The sequence below is a fragment of the Oreochromis niloticus genome, unplaced genomic scaffold, assembly GCF_001858045.2.
Source record: "Oreochromis niloticus isolate F11D_XX unplaced genomic scaffold, O_niloticus_UMD_NMBU tig00001879_pilon, whole genome shotgun sequence".
NCBI lineage: Eukaryota > Metazoa > Chordata > Actinopteri > Cichliformes > Cichlidae > Oreochromis > Oreochromis niloticus.
In genome coordinates this window covers 9,200-23,079 of record NW_020327490.1, presented here as the reverse complement: position 1 = coordinate 23,079, position 13,880 = coordinate 9,200, and the positions used below count along the sequence as shown (strand labels likewise).

Sequence of the window (13,880 nt, the reverse complement as noted above, 5' to 3'; positions counted from 1 at the left end):
CAGCCCATAGCAGGACCGGCTTTTTTCTTGTTTTCAGTAGCAAGCGATGCTTATGATTGTGCCAGAGCACATTTTGAACAACACCATGGGAATTTCGGATTTTACACAGGTGGTTGGATGTTACACTCTGGAAATGGAAGGAAGGTGAGTGTTATTAACCCTCTGTGGTCCACGGACACGCTGCACCTCCAAATCACATGACTGATGTAAGCTGACAACAACAAGCTGCAGCCACGCTGAGTCTCTGTTTCAGCCCGTATTGAAAGTTCGGACTTCAAAGTTTTTTAATTTTAATTACAGGCCAGTAAATCCACAGTTATGATGATATATATAAGCCACACTTTTTTCTATTTTTTTCTAATGGGGTGGCTGTAGCTCAGGAGGTAGAGCAGGTCACCTATTAATCGGAAGGTTGGTGGTTCAATCCTTGGCGCCTCCAGTCTGCATGCCAAATATCCTTGGGCAAGATACTAACCCCAAGTTGCTCTCCGATGCATCCATCGGAGTGTGAATGTAGTTAGAAAAAGCACTAAGTACAGATAAAGTGCTTGTGTGAATGGGTGTGATTGGGTGAATGTGATATGTTGTATAGAGCGCTTTGAGTACTCTGGGAGAGTAGAAAAGCGCTATATAAGAATCAGTCCATTTACCATTCTAAATACTGTCGTCGTGTGTGTGTGGGGGTTTTAAGCGTTTTCTAAGGACAGCACGAAAACAGTAAAGAAAGGGAAAAAGCCACCTCTTTCCTGTCGGTGGAAAAATGTACCAATCGACCAATTTAAAAAAAAGTCAACACGTGGGATTTGGTTTAGGAAAAGGGAAAAGTTTTGGGAGTGACGGTAACGGGAGCGAGACAGAGCGAGCGAGTGAGAGAGAGAGAGAGTTTTTAGATGTGGGAGATTTGTGACGTTTAGTGTGGAGTGTATACTTAGTGTGTTGTGTTGTGTAGTCCTTGTTTTGTGTGTCAGTGACGGCACTAATGAATGTCACAGAGGCACATTTGTAAACACTGTCAGTAGAAAACCAGCGGAGTGATACACCTGCTGCTGTCAGGCCTGCAGGTTTGTCCCTGTGCTGTTCTGTCTTTTGGTGGACAAACTTTTTTTTTACTGGCACTCATCATTTGTGGGGCATCTTATTGCAACACCTGATTGTTCTCTCATTTTAGTTTTAGTAATATTTTTAAATTCCATCCATCCATCCATTTGCTTCCGCTTATCCTTTTCAGGGTCGCGGGGGGCGCTGGAGCCTATCCCAGCTGTCATAGGGTTAGGGTATTGATGAGAAAAAAAAAACGGCAGGTGTATTGGCTGCATTTTTACATAAATAGTTGTATCTGTTTACAAAATGTACATTTTATATTTGCATTTCAAGTTATAAAAATTTACTCAACATGTTTCTGTTTTTTTTACAGTAAAAAATACTACTAGGATTTTAAGTTCTTTGTGTGATTTCAGATCAGTGATACTAATGCAGTATGTCAGTGAAAAAACAACTAAATTCAGTTGAGCTGAAAAGATACCAAACAAGGCAAGAGGAAAAAATAAAAAGAAACAATCTGAGGGTGAAATACAAACGTAAACTCAAAAGAAGTCAAAACTTGTATTTCAGACCTCAGTGAGTGAATCCAACAAATCATGAAAAATTAGGTTTCAATTTTTGTCCATGACAGTGCAGATTTCTGACATTTTGTGTAATTTAAGCTGTAACAATGTGATTGTTTTTAATAAAAACAGTGAAACTTAAGTTAGACTTGTGTTTGTAAATGAACCGCCCCATGTTGTGTAGCTTTCTGGATTTTATACTTATTGGGCTACATATTTATTTATCATACAGGCTATACAATACATAACATCAAAACTCACATGTTTTATGTAACTAAAGTGTGTAATTATGTGGGCTACAGACAATAATTAAGTTATAGACTTTATTTATATGAAAAACGTGTATACTTACTGCATTTGGATTATTTTAACCATATGTAACCACCTGCATATGTGTATGAAAAAAGGGCTTCGATTTTGCCACCCCATTTGATTTCTTTACCACCCTCATGCCACCCTAAGAAAATTTCTCTAGATCCGCCCCTGTGTCAGAGGAGACTCTGTAGAAGGACAGAGTGCCAGCAGGACAGTCCACATACACTGCTACTCTGTTAGAGACAGAGGAAGAGGAGGAGGAGGAGGAAGAGTAGGATGTTCTTCGTTTATTGTGCCACACAGAGGAACCATAATATTCAGAGCAGCAAAGACTCCAGGACTCATCACTCCTTCCTTTCCTTTTGATTCCTCTGTAACTCACTGATATCCAAGCCCTCCTCGTCCACTCGACCTCCCAGTAACAGCGACCAGTCAGACCATCTCTACACAGCAGCTGATAAACATCAAATCTGTCTGGATGATCAGGATATGACTGAACCTCCTCCACACGTGTCACCTTCCTGTTGTTGTCAGACAGTTGGAGCTTTGTGTTCACTGTGTTTGTGTCGATTGTGAGTTGACAGGAATCTGATGGAGAGAACAAACACAATCCAGCTGCAGTTATTGATCCATCATCTGTTCATTGATTGACCCTTTGATGATGACTCCTGACATCAGAGATGTGAATGATGAAGATGGTTGAATGTGTGCTGCTTTGTTGTCATGAATCCCATTAAAAACACATTTACACTTCCTCAGACCTGGTCTCAACCATCGGACTCCAGCAGGCTCCACCCTGAAAGGAGGAGGGGTCAGAGCAGTCAGCATGCACACATGGACATTACATGGCTCTCACACACACACTGTTACACACTGATAAAGGAACAGTCCAACATTTTGACACATAAATGTTTAAACTTCAAAAGAGCAAAACTCATAATAACATCACATTTAAGCTCCTTTATTAAGCACGATGTCCAGGGAGCATTGACATGTGCCACAGTCAAGGTTCAACACACTGTGACATTCATGCTGTCAGGGAGTGGGTGCATATTACATGTAAAGACTGGGACTGGCTACAAAACCTGATCCAGTACAGGTAGAGTGCAGCAGCCAGTGCATCACATATGTTGAGCTGATGCAGCGGTCATCACACCACATACTGCTTTCTATGTAAAGGAGCCTTCATTCTCAGATTAGGGCTGTTTGTGACCATAAAGTCTGTCTCACAAGGGCAGCCACTGGTCCAGGCCAGGATGCCTCCACAGTGGGATGTCAGAGGGTGCAGACATGGGTGAAGTTAGGACCAGGTGCCAGTGGACCTGTGGACCTCTGGAGATAGGAGTTATTGTTTCACTCCAGCAAAAGCAGCAGAGAAAGATGTTTATTAATAATCCTTCTTATTATTAAATGCTCTGTGGAGCAAATGTGTTGAAGGTAAACAAACATAAATGATGGAAACAGCATCAACCAATCACAATGCTGCACTCTTGCAGGACGAGGTTGTGATTTGATGCATGTGTATTTATTATTACAATATATTTATTTCTTATTCTCCTAACAGGAAAATTATCTTTTATTTTTGTATATTTATACTAACATAAGTGCATTTAAAGGCTCGTCATCTTGATTTATTTATTCAGAAATGATATCGAACAATAATACAGGGAAACCTGAATATAATGACACAATTCTTGGTCATTGATGGTATTAAATCCCAGTTCTTTGCATTCTTTACAGCCAAAAAAGACACAGCTCAGAAGTGGTCCTTTTACTTTAAAAATGATCTTTATTTTACATGTCCGGATATGGAGACCTGAACGCACACACAAAACCCCAGGTCTGAAGCACAAACAGGAAGCCTAGTTATATTTATATACTCCATCTAGACGTCACACATACTTTAAGTTTCGATCAGACACTCTGCTTAGTTTCACTTTCCGCCTGCAAAAGCATGTAATTTCCTGTCAATCCTGTCGGCACAAACTGTACTAAGAGTTGGGCCTTTCTTATAAAGCAACATAATCAGCATATAAACATTTAAGATTATAAATTAAACTCAACAGTTTCCCCTTTTCGTCTTTTTCTAAAAGACGTCATAAACCCTAATTTATCCCATTAAATTTACTTGCATATGAAAATAATAACTAGAATGTAACGAAACAAATCACACCCATAAATCAAGCTCTAAACCCACTTCTAATTTCTATTTTTGACCACACCCCCTCTTCGGGTAACATAAATCCAGTCTTAGCACTATTCCTTGGACAATTTACCTAAATCCTGAAAACTATTACTAAAGTTGCTCTCATTACTCTTCATTACTTTTATGCTCACATTTAACCTTAACAAGCTTCTAATCTCCTAAACAACAAATCTTATTCGACTGTGGTGCTCTGTGCTTCTTATGGGTGCCCCTCTCTGGTGGGTCCGTTCGATCCGGTGCTCCCTGGAGTCTGGCCACCCCTGTGGTTGCTGTGGTCCCAAAACCTCCTGCAAAGGAAACAAAACACCTTTCCCTACTACGCCTCCTTACCTTATTATGTTCATCAGTTGGTCTCTTAATTATTCCAGCTTGGTCCAACCTATCATGTTTAGGACTCTCTAATCAAAAGCATGAACCTAATTATGTTTTTGACTTTTATTTATATATATATTTATATATGTTCTTCAATGTAACAACATTTTAACACCTTTAACATACTTAAAGCGCCGCTTTCACGTCCCTCCAGGTGCTTCCTGTTGCTCGCTCTCTTCTCTCTTATCTGATTATCAACATCCTGTACACAAAACTGTCCCTTCTGCAAGTGCTTTAACTCTGATCTACAAGTCACAACACATGTTATCTTTCTCTGCAAGCATATTCATTGACCTCTTACACCCTGGCACCTTTCACAACAGATTACAAGGAAATCATTAGAACCGCTTATTCTACTAAAAGATCAAATAGAAAACAAACACTTTAATCAATTAAGTTTAAGCAGAAAAGCAATTACTTATGCGTAAGTTTTATCATAGCTAAAAGCTGCCTAGAAACAACACCTGTGTGTTAACACTAACTTCATTTTAAAACTCGCATTTCCTGTGTTATAACCAGTGTTGGGACTAACGCGTTATTAAGTAACGCGTTACAGTAACTACGTTATTATTGTGGTAACGAGCACGGTAACTAGTTATTATGCCAAAACCAGGAACGCGTTACTCGTTACTGGGATTTAGATAGGCTCGTTACTCGTTACTTCGTGTGGTGGATATCACGGAGCTTCCACAGATTCAATAACATTAGCAAGTGGTGGAAGCCAGCAGGTGGATGAAGGAAAAGGGAGGCAAGAGGAGAGACCCGAAGCGGCCGCCGGTCCGCGTGTCAGGTGAACTGAACTTCAGGTAAGAAGTTATGACCTGCAGTCTGTCTGGGTCAGATATAAACCAAGTTTAGGTGGAGTTTATTTTCGTTATACTGACTTTTTCGTACTGCGTGCTAGCTAGCATGGCAGAGTTTCTATACAGCTGGGTGGGTGCTATGTTACTGATGTTGAACTTTATTTTGTTCATATGGTTAATTATTAGAGTTGCCAACCGTCCAGTAAAAAACAGAATCGTCTCGTATTCAGAGAAAATATTACGCGTTTCGTACTGAGGTGAAAAGGAACACAGTTTGTCCCGGACTTCAGCTACAATGAAAAAGACACAAAGCTGAAGCTGCACAGCTGCCTCTTCTTCTCTCATTCTCTCCTGTTTCTACTTCAATCACGAAACTGATCAATGATCAGCTGATCGGCTTTTCTGTCTTGTTTGTTTATCGCCCACTTTGCGCCAGAAAGAGGAAACCAGCGGATGTCGCGTTAAACAACAGCAGCACGTTTAAGCTTGATCAGCTGTTGTTAGAATTTATTTAATATTAATTTCTAGTATCAGCTGATGTTTGTTGGAGCCACAGCTGTAAAGCTGCTGGTCATGATATCGGTTTGGTTATCTGGTGAGAGGGAAACATGAAGATGAAACCAGGAGATGTCCTTACTGAATCATCAGAGCTGAACAGGTGATGGAGAAACAGGTTTACCTTTTAGGTGACATGGATGAGTTGAAGGGAAGTTATGAACTGTTTCTGAGAGACAAATAACACCAGGATCCTTTTCTACGTAGCTGACAGCTGGTAACTGTGCAGGGGCGGGTCTAGCAAATTTTTGCCAGGGGTCCATGTAGGGCATTAACAGGGAAAGGGGGGGACAAGGAAATAGTTTTCTTTATTATTCTCATTTAAAATGTCTTGCTTTTAAAAAAAATAATTATCTGAGTCTTACAACAAACAATTGATAGATTAATACATATATACCATCAGAACAGTGTACATCACTGTCACAACAGTGTTTGTTTTCATTCAAAGGCTTTATGATTTTTCCTATATTGGTGGGCCGGTCTCTAGTCAAAATGCCCGGGACGATTGTTTTGTCCCAGTCCAGCTCTGTATGCAGCTCATCTGCAGTCTGGTGTTACCTACATCTTCCTATTCAGAAGGCAGAATTTCCAAGTTCTGAGTACAATCAAAAGCACCACGACTGCAGTTTTTGTGTTGGATGTAAAAAGCAGGCTAGAATCATGGCGGCGGTCAACGACGGTCCAGGCGTGGGATTTCTCTCGTGGAAATGTGTACATTATTTTTTCCTTTCTGTTGGTAGGTGGCACAGTGCACTTGTGGCAAGTAAGCAAGCTAGAAGACTGGCAGTCTTGCTGGGTATCCAGTTACGGAAGCAACACATTAACAAGAGAATTCTGAGTAAAACCAAAGTTACTTTCCCTAGTAACTAGTTACTTTGAAAGTAACGAGTAACTTGAAGTAACTGAGTTACTTTTTTAGAGAAGTAACTAGTAATGTAACTAAGTTACTAATTTAAAGTAACTTACCCAACACTGGTTATAACATGTTCTTGATACAGCATATTTTGATTTCATTTTGCTCCTCTTAATGTAACAGTACATTCTAATTATACTTTACCAGACTTAACCAAAATAGATATGCTTTCCTTACTTTGCTCCTGCTTTAAAGGAAAAAACCTTGTTTGTTATTCTATAACTGCATTTTATATGAAAAGTCTAGCAATCCCCTATGTGACTCATAAATCTTACTTTGGTTGTAATTATTTTCCTATATAAAATGTAATTCACTTGTACAGCGGCCTATTTTGTTAGTGGTAACATGAATTATATCAAAAAGTTTCTCCCCTTTAGCATTTGGCATTTTCCCAACAATATATTCTAGTTCCCTAATCTAAACCCCGTCAATAACACAGACTTTACTTAAAGCAAACACCAGCAACCCAAAATCAGCATCCCCAAAATGATGTCTTCCACTCCTCCTGCTCCTGGCAAAAGCAAAGCAAAGCAAAGCAAAGCAAAGCAAAGCATCCCCTTTCTCTCCCCAACTTAGTCAATTGTTTGTTCCCCTTTATTCATGGTAACGTTGGTCCAGTTGTCAGTCCAGTCACAGTCCAGTCACCCACTCACTCACACGCAGTCACTCAAAAGAAAAAACACTTGTCTATCAGTTTTGGTCTGGATTGACACGCAGCAATCCTTTTAGGATTAGGATTTAAAAAAATTTCAGCGCTGTTAATTAATTGTTGCAGGCCTGCTTACAAAAAAAAAATCATGAAAAAAGAGAGCTGATGATTAGCTCATCAAAACACAAAACATCATCACCTGACAGGTTTTCTCTAAGTGCACTGTTACAATTTTAAAGGGCCCAATTCTAGACATGTCCATGTTTAATAAAAGTCCCTCTATTAAAATCAAAAACAACCCAAACCTAACTGACAGAATCCACCCATCACTCAAACAACAACCCCAAAAATCTTAAACACAGAAAAATTTTGCTTGTTAATCTATCGATATGTTATTGGGATTAGAACTTCAGGGCCACCAAAGTTTCGCCCTACTCTTGGTTTAATTAATACTTACATAGTCTGAAATCAGACTTCAGCTCACTCCCTCTGCCCATTTTCCCCACATCATATCTAGTGGTTGGCCTCAGATTCCACAGCGTCCTGAGAGTCTGAGGTCAAATGACATAACTTCACCTGCTAAATACACAAAAAATCTTGTTAAAAGCCACAGTTTGCACACAATAATGTTCCCCTTTAAGCACTTTAACATACTTAGATTTAGCATAAGATATAAACCCGTTATAACAATGTATCATCACTAAATTATACATTTCTTGTCCAACTCTGCACTTCTGAACAGACCTGACCACCTTATTTAATTATCCTGTTACTTTACCATTATATATTTCACCAAGTGATTCTCTGCTTCCTCCATTTGACGCCTCAGTCACACAGCAAACAGGAAGCTTCTTTGTCACCACTCATTTCAGCTCATTTGCATCCTGAGTCATATCTCAAGAAGTTGCCGTGGCAAGAGAAAGGCATATTTAAATCTCACCACATTATTAAATTCTTTTCTTTTCTTCCTGGAGTAATCACTGGTTTTGCTCAGTCGACACAAGAGCACTTCCAATTCACTATTTTAAAACTACTTTAAACTTTTATTCACTTTTCATTTTCACCAACGTCACTCCCTCATCACGGAACTTCCTGAGTCATTCCTCGACTTCAGGGTTTAAGTGTGTTAAACTCACACTATTTTAACACTGATAAACACACTCACATGCTCAACATGCTGTCTGATCCTCATGAGCTCTCTTGTATTTGTAAGGTTAATGCATTTTCTGTTTGTGTGTGTGATGTTGTATATGTTTCTTTTTGCAGTGTTTCAGACTCCTTCACAATTTTCCCACTTAAGCAGTCAGTTTTCTCTTTCCCAGGTTTGCTAACCCAAATTTAGATTTCCCTCCTTAAATAACAGCATTCCTTGTCTTCAGCCAGGAGTTAGAGCTCTCATGTCCGAATTAGTGACGCCAGTGATGTTAACCTATAACTTTCTTCCGACCGCTGCATGTGGAAAATTGATCCAGGTCTTTGCACCTAAAAATAACAAAACTGAGACATTTTCATTATTGTCATGAGTGCTTAAACGACCCACTTCTCTTTTTCCGGCCAGAAATACCAATTTATTTCATGTATTCACCTTGATAGTGTAGGCGTGCTCTTCATTGCGTTTATGTGGTCATGTTAATCGAGTGTAAGCTGTTTCTTCATATGTATTTTATCATCAGGTTTAACTCATGCCTCTTTGCACTGAGCTGTGGATTCAAACTATCTCGCTTCTGATTCTCTCCAAAAATAATTTCACATGTAACAATTTGTATTGTGTGTTTTCTATTCATTCATGTAATTGTTAGTTAATTTCTCTCTTTATTTTTACCTTTTGTTTACCTCTTTGTTGTGATGTGGTGACCATTTCTAAACCTTCATGAGTTCAGCCTTCGATCCAGTTTTCCCATATGCATTCACTATATGACGTCCAGGTTCACCTCTCACTGTTCTCACAGTTTCCTGTGTGGCCTCGCAGATCAACACAGGCCCAAATCAGCTGTTTCTTCTCTCCACTGCTTCTCTCTTGATCTTTTCAGTCTTTTCTTTCAGGATTACTCCAAGCATGGCAAATATGAAACTCAGTGTCCAGTGCTTCCACACAATTATTTATCCCACTGTTCAACTGCCCAGCCTGTAAATCACCGTGCATGTTCCATCACGTGTTTTCTTACATGCTGCTTCTGGAGTCTTCAGTGTTATAGTTCAGCTGCACTGTCTTTTTGCCTGCTGTTAATTCTTCCAGTACACGGTGTTCTGTCTGTCTTCATCTTCATCAGGAGATCGACTGTCCTTTAAGCTTCTTCTCAGGATAAGGAGACAATGAGAGGTGAAGCTGTCAAATTTGAAGCCAAAGCCTGTTTTCCTCCCAATTCTGTTAATCTATCATTTTGCCGCTGTACTCAAGTTTCCAGGTTGAGAGAAGTCCACCTGTATTAACACACTAAAGAATTTAATTAATTTCATTTTATCACTTTTTCTTAAGACATTCCTTCCAAGTCTCCTCTATCTGATCTCACACTACACACATCAACCAGTTTCCGGTCTCCTTTCCAGCGCAGACCCATATTTTTCTGTTTCTCTCTTTCCTGTTTCTACAGACAAATCAAACTCTTATTTTTTATATTTACAGTCTACAAACCCTCTGTAATTCTGCTAAGTCTTGATCCAAAAACAATGCACCCTTATTTCACACACACACACTTTTAAATATACTAAGCTCTTTGGTTTTGCAAGCATTCACATCACAGTCTTCAGCGTGCTCAGCAGAGCTCTTTCAGACATCAGGACAATTAACAATTTTCCACACATATCATTCTTTCAGCTCAGTTTTGTCGCATCATTCACGCAATACTTTCACATCGTTTTACACACTTCCCTGAACTTCGTCGTCTCACACACACTTTTCTCTCAAAACAATGTGCACCTTTAATCCTTCATCCAAATGACAATTTTACACTTCACTTATACATTCACACATTTATATATAACAAAACACTGCCAGTAACTGCCAAGATAAATTATTTCCATTACCATATTCACATCTTCACTTCATCTTCCTCTAGTACTAGTCATCCTACCGTTTCGACTAATTTAAAAGCCTCTGAGGCCCAGGTTCGCCCCCCTTCCTGGTCAATCAACCCGCTTCGGGAACGCCCTCTCCGGTCGCGGTCAAATTTCTAGGCCCTAATTAATTTATAACCGCTTCCCGCGGCTGGACAGGAAGCTCCACCTCCAGCGTCTAAGTATCCCACTTGCGCCTTACAGCTTTACTTAAAGCTTACCTGTCAGTCACGTTGGATGGTTACGGCCGGGACCCCGCCCTGTCGATCAAACGGTGCAAGAAAAGTGGTGCATGACCACTGATTATTAACGACTGTCCCTCTCTGTCGCGGGTATCACCAGGATGACCCTGTCGCCTGTCGTTACAGCTAACAGTGTCTCTGGGACCACTTTTGACAGCATTTGACTGAAGTGCTGGTTGCTGCAGGGCCACCATGAAGGCTCTTTCTGGAGCTCTCAGTGCTGCAACACATATCCTGCAGTTAATGCTACATCCACTTTACAGTCAAAAACACCCACTAGTCTGGGCCTAACACCCAACTGGTGACCCGGTTTCCTCCACCAGCTCCATCCCTTTGTTTCTTAATCTTTGCTTTCTGTTGGAATTATTATTTCTTATTATAATTATAATTTCAAGGTTGATCGACCAAAGTTAATTCACTTTGACTGCATTCTATTTTTCTGTTGTTTTCTACTAACTATTATCACAAAGTCCAGAAGATCAATTTGATGTTTTAGCACAAACAAGTTTCAGTAGTAAACGCTCAGAAGCAGCAAACTAGCAGTGCAAAATAGCCCATTTTAGTAGGCGGCCAGTTAAGTTGAGTGACCTAGTAATCCATTTACTTTTACTAATATGTTTTTCTAAGCTGGGGAAACAACTTCCCCCTAATTCTAGTTCATGCTGGGCCAGGCTAAACATGTCCTGGACATGGTCTCTGCTCACAGATAAAACTTAAAATAAATAAAGAGTGAAAATGTCAGTTCCTTTCCAGAGATCAGTTTGAACAGGCTGCACCGTTGTTGCTGACAGAGATTTTGTCCTTGAGACCCCATACAGACATCTACTGTTTAAGTTAGACCAGAATGGGAAAAATGTTCCTATATGTGTGATTGTTCAAATAACACTGGTTTCCAGCATTAAGTAATCAGACAGAGCCAGTTTCCTCATCTATCAGACGCTGTTTGTGGCTGTAACGGCCATCTACACACCTCAGAGTGTCCAGTCTTAGCTGCTCAAGCATCTTCACTCCTGCCTCTCCTGGGTTATTGTAGCTCAGGTCCAGCTCTTTCAGATGGGAAGAACTGGAGCTAAAGCTGAGACCAGAGACTTGCAACCTTCCTCTGTGACCAGGCAGCCTGACAGCCTGCAGACATGACAAATACTCTTAGAGAAAAGCAAAATAGCTAAATGCAAACAGGAAATTGCAGCCAAAATGAAACAGGAGTTAAAAATAGCCATTAGTCAATCTAAACCTTAGATTGTAAACCTCTAAACCTCATCTACTGAACATTTCAAGAACGCTGACCTGAGTGTTTCCAGTTCACAATATGGATTTTTCAGTCCAGAAGACAAAACTTTCACTCCAGAGTCCTTCAGGTCATTGTTACTCAGGTCAAGCTCTCTCAAACTAGAGGGCTGGGAGCTGAGTAGTGAAGACAGAGTTTCACAGCTTCTCTCTGAGAGATTACAGACACTCAATCTGAGAGACAATAAAGAGAAAAATAATAATGTTAAACTTTCTGGTCTGAACCTTTGAAAAATACATGATCTAGATAAAATATCATCTCTATAGAGGTTAAATCATGTGGAGGGTTAATTAATCATCAACAATTAATCAATGAGAAATCATTAAATAATTAATTAAATGTCATTAATGGATTAAGTTCAAAATACTTAATAAATTAAATACATACATCATTGATTTCATGCCATGTAATTTCCAATAAATTAATTTCAAATTTATTGATTTTTAAATATATTTAATTAATCACTTATTGACACATTTAATTAATTATTTAAGAATCTATTTATTTAATTCATTTGGGCCCTTCTAGCCCTGCAGCTGTGCATGTGCTTACATATCCACTGGTATGTATCCTGCAGGTATTCTCACAGCAGTGCTGCTGAACATTAAATGACCAGCAGATGTCAGTTCTTCCAAATAAGCAGTTAAACGAGGCTTTGTGTGATCAGAAAAATTGGACACATTCACAGAGCTTTACCACACCATCACTAGACAACAATGGAATTATTTTAACTAAAAACAAATAATCAGAAAGTCTTCTGCCTGGTCTCGTACCTCTGTGTTTCTGTAACATGAATAATGAGCTGAAACTTTCCTCACGACACCACCGATCAGCTCGAAGGGCCCTCGAGTTTACCTGCATGCATCCTGTTCACCTGTCAGCTGTTTAACACCTGCTGCTTATTCAGGAAACACGCCCACATTACCTGGTGACAGTCACAGTTTAATGTTTGTCAATATAAAATAATTTAGTTCCAATATTGTGCACACAATTTGCAAATGCACCATATTTTTCGGATCATAAGGCTCACTGGATTATAAGGCGCATTAAGCGAAACAAAAATGTCACATAAGTCAAACTTTACTCAGCTCATTCTTCTTGCTTCCTCCACTTCCGTACCGTTGATTCATTAATGTTTAATTATCTCACAGCTGCTTTATTCCCATGTTGGGAAGGGCGATGGACACTAAGATAACTACAGAATACTTTATAAGTGAACCTGATGCTTTAATAAGGATTTGGGCTATTTGCATTTAAATTAAATAGATTGATTGACAGACATCAATTAAATAAGTAAACTTGTACCTCAGTAATATAGTTCTGCCACTTATCTGCTCTAATGACTGGAAATCTGATATCCAGTCACCAGCACAGCTCACTCACTTACAGTCACTTACTTCACTGTTTTTGCTCCTGAGCAAATCAGTTTGTTTTAGATTAAAGTTGTTTCATAACTGCATAATTTTACTGAAGTTTAATGTCTCAGCGGAGCACATGTGGAACTGAACCATCCGCTTGTCTTAATTATCTGATGTTTACATGTGTTACACTTTTTTAATCTTTCATTTTAAATTGAAACTAACATTTAAAAACATTTGGTACAATGTGGAAAGAGGAAGAGTATTTCCACCAGGAGCAGAAACGTCTGACTCAGCATGACGATGCTGTTGGTGGATACTGAAGAGCTCAGCCTGTCAAGACAGGATTAGGTTATCGTTTTTAAAAATGTTTATTCAATTATATTCTGAGGCCAGTTATCTGGTATAATTTTGGAAGTCTATTAAAATAAAAATAAAATCAGATGTGTGGTCTTTTGGTTGTTTTTGTTCAATAAGCAGACGTTGGTGTTTCAGCAATGCAGTAACTTAAGTTTAAAAGG

General features: G+C 39.3%; 2 long non-coding RNA genes across 2 annotated transcripts; both read right to left on the bottom strand.

The window, feature by feature from the left end:
* Positions 1-2,494: 2,494 nt before the first annotated feature.
* Positions 2,495-11,787, bottom strand: LOC109198207 (uncharacterized). The gene is made up of 3 exons (XR_003217635.1): positions 11,684-11,787; positions 2,669-2,715; positions 2,495-2,507 (listed from the first exon to the last, which is right to left on the bottom strand). It is a non-coding gene; the product is annotated as an uncharacterized LOC109198207 (long non-coding RNA).
* On the bottom strand, positions 11,785-12,979 carry LOC112844876 (uncharacterized). The gene is made up of 3 exons (XR_003217634.1): positions 12,554-12,979; positions 12,001-12,174; positions 11,785-11,838 (listed from the first exon to the last, which is right to left on the bottom strand). It is a non-coding gene; the product is annotated as an uncharacterized LOC112844876 (long non-coding RNA).
* Positions 12,980-13,880: the final 901 nt, after the last annotated feature.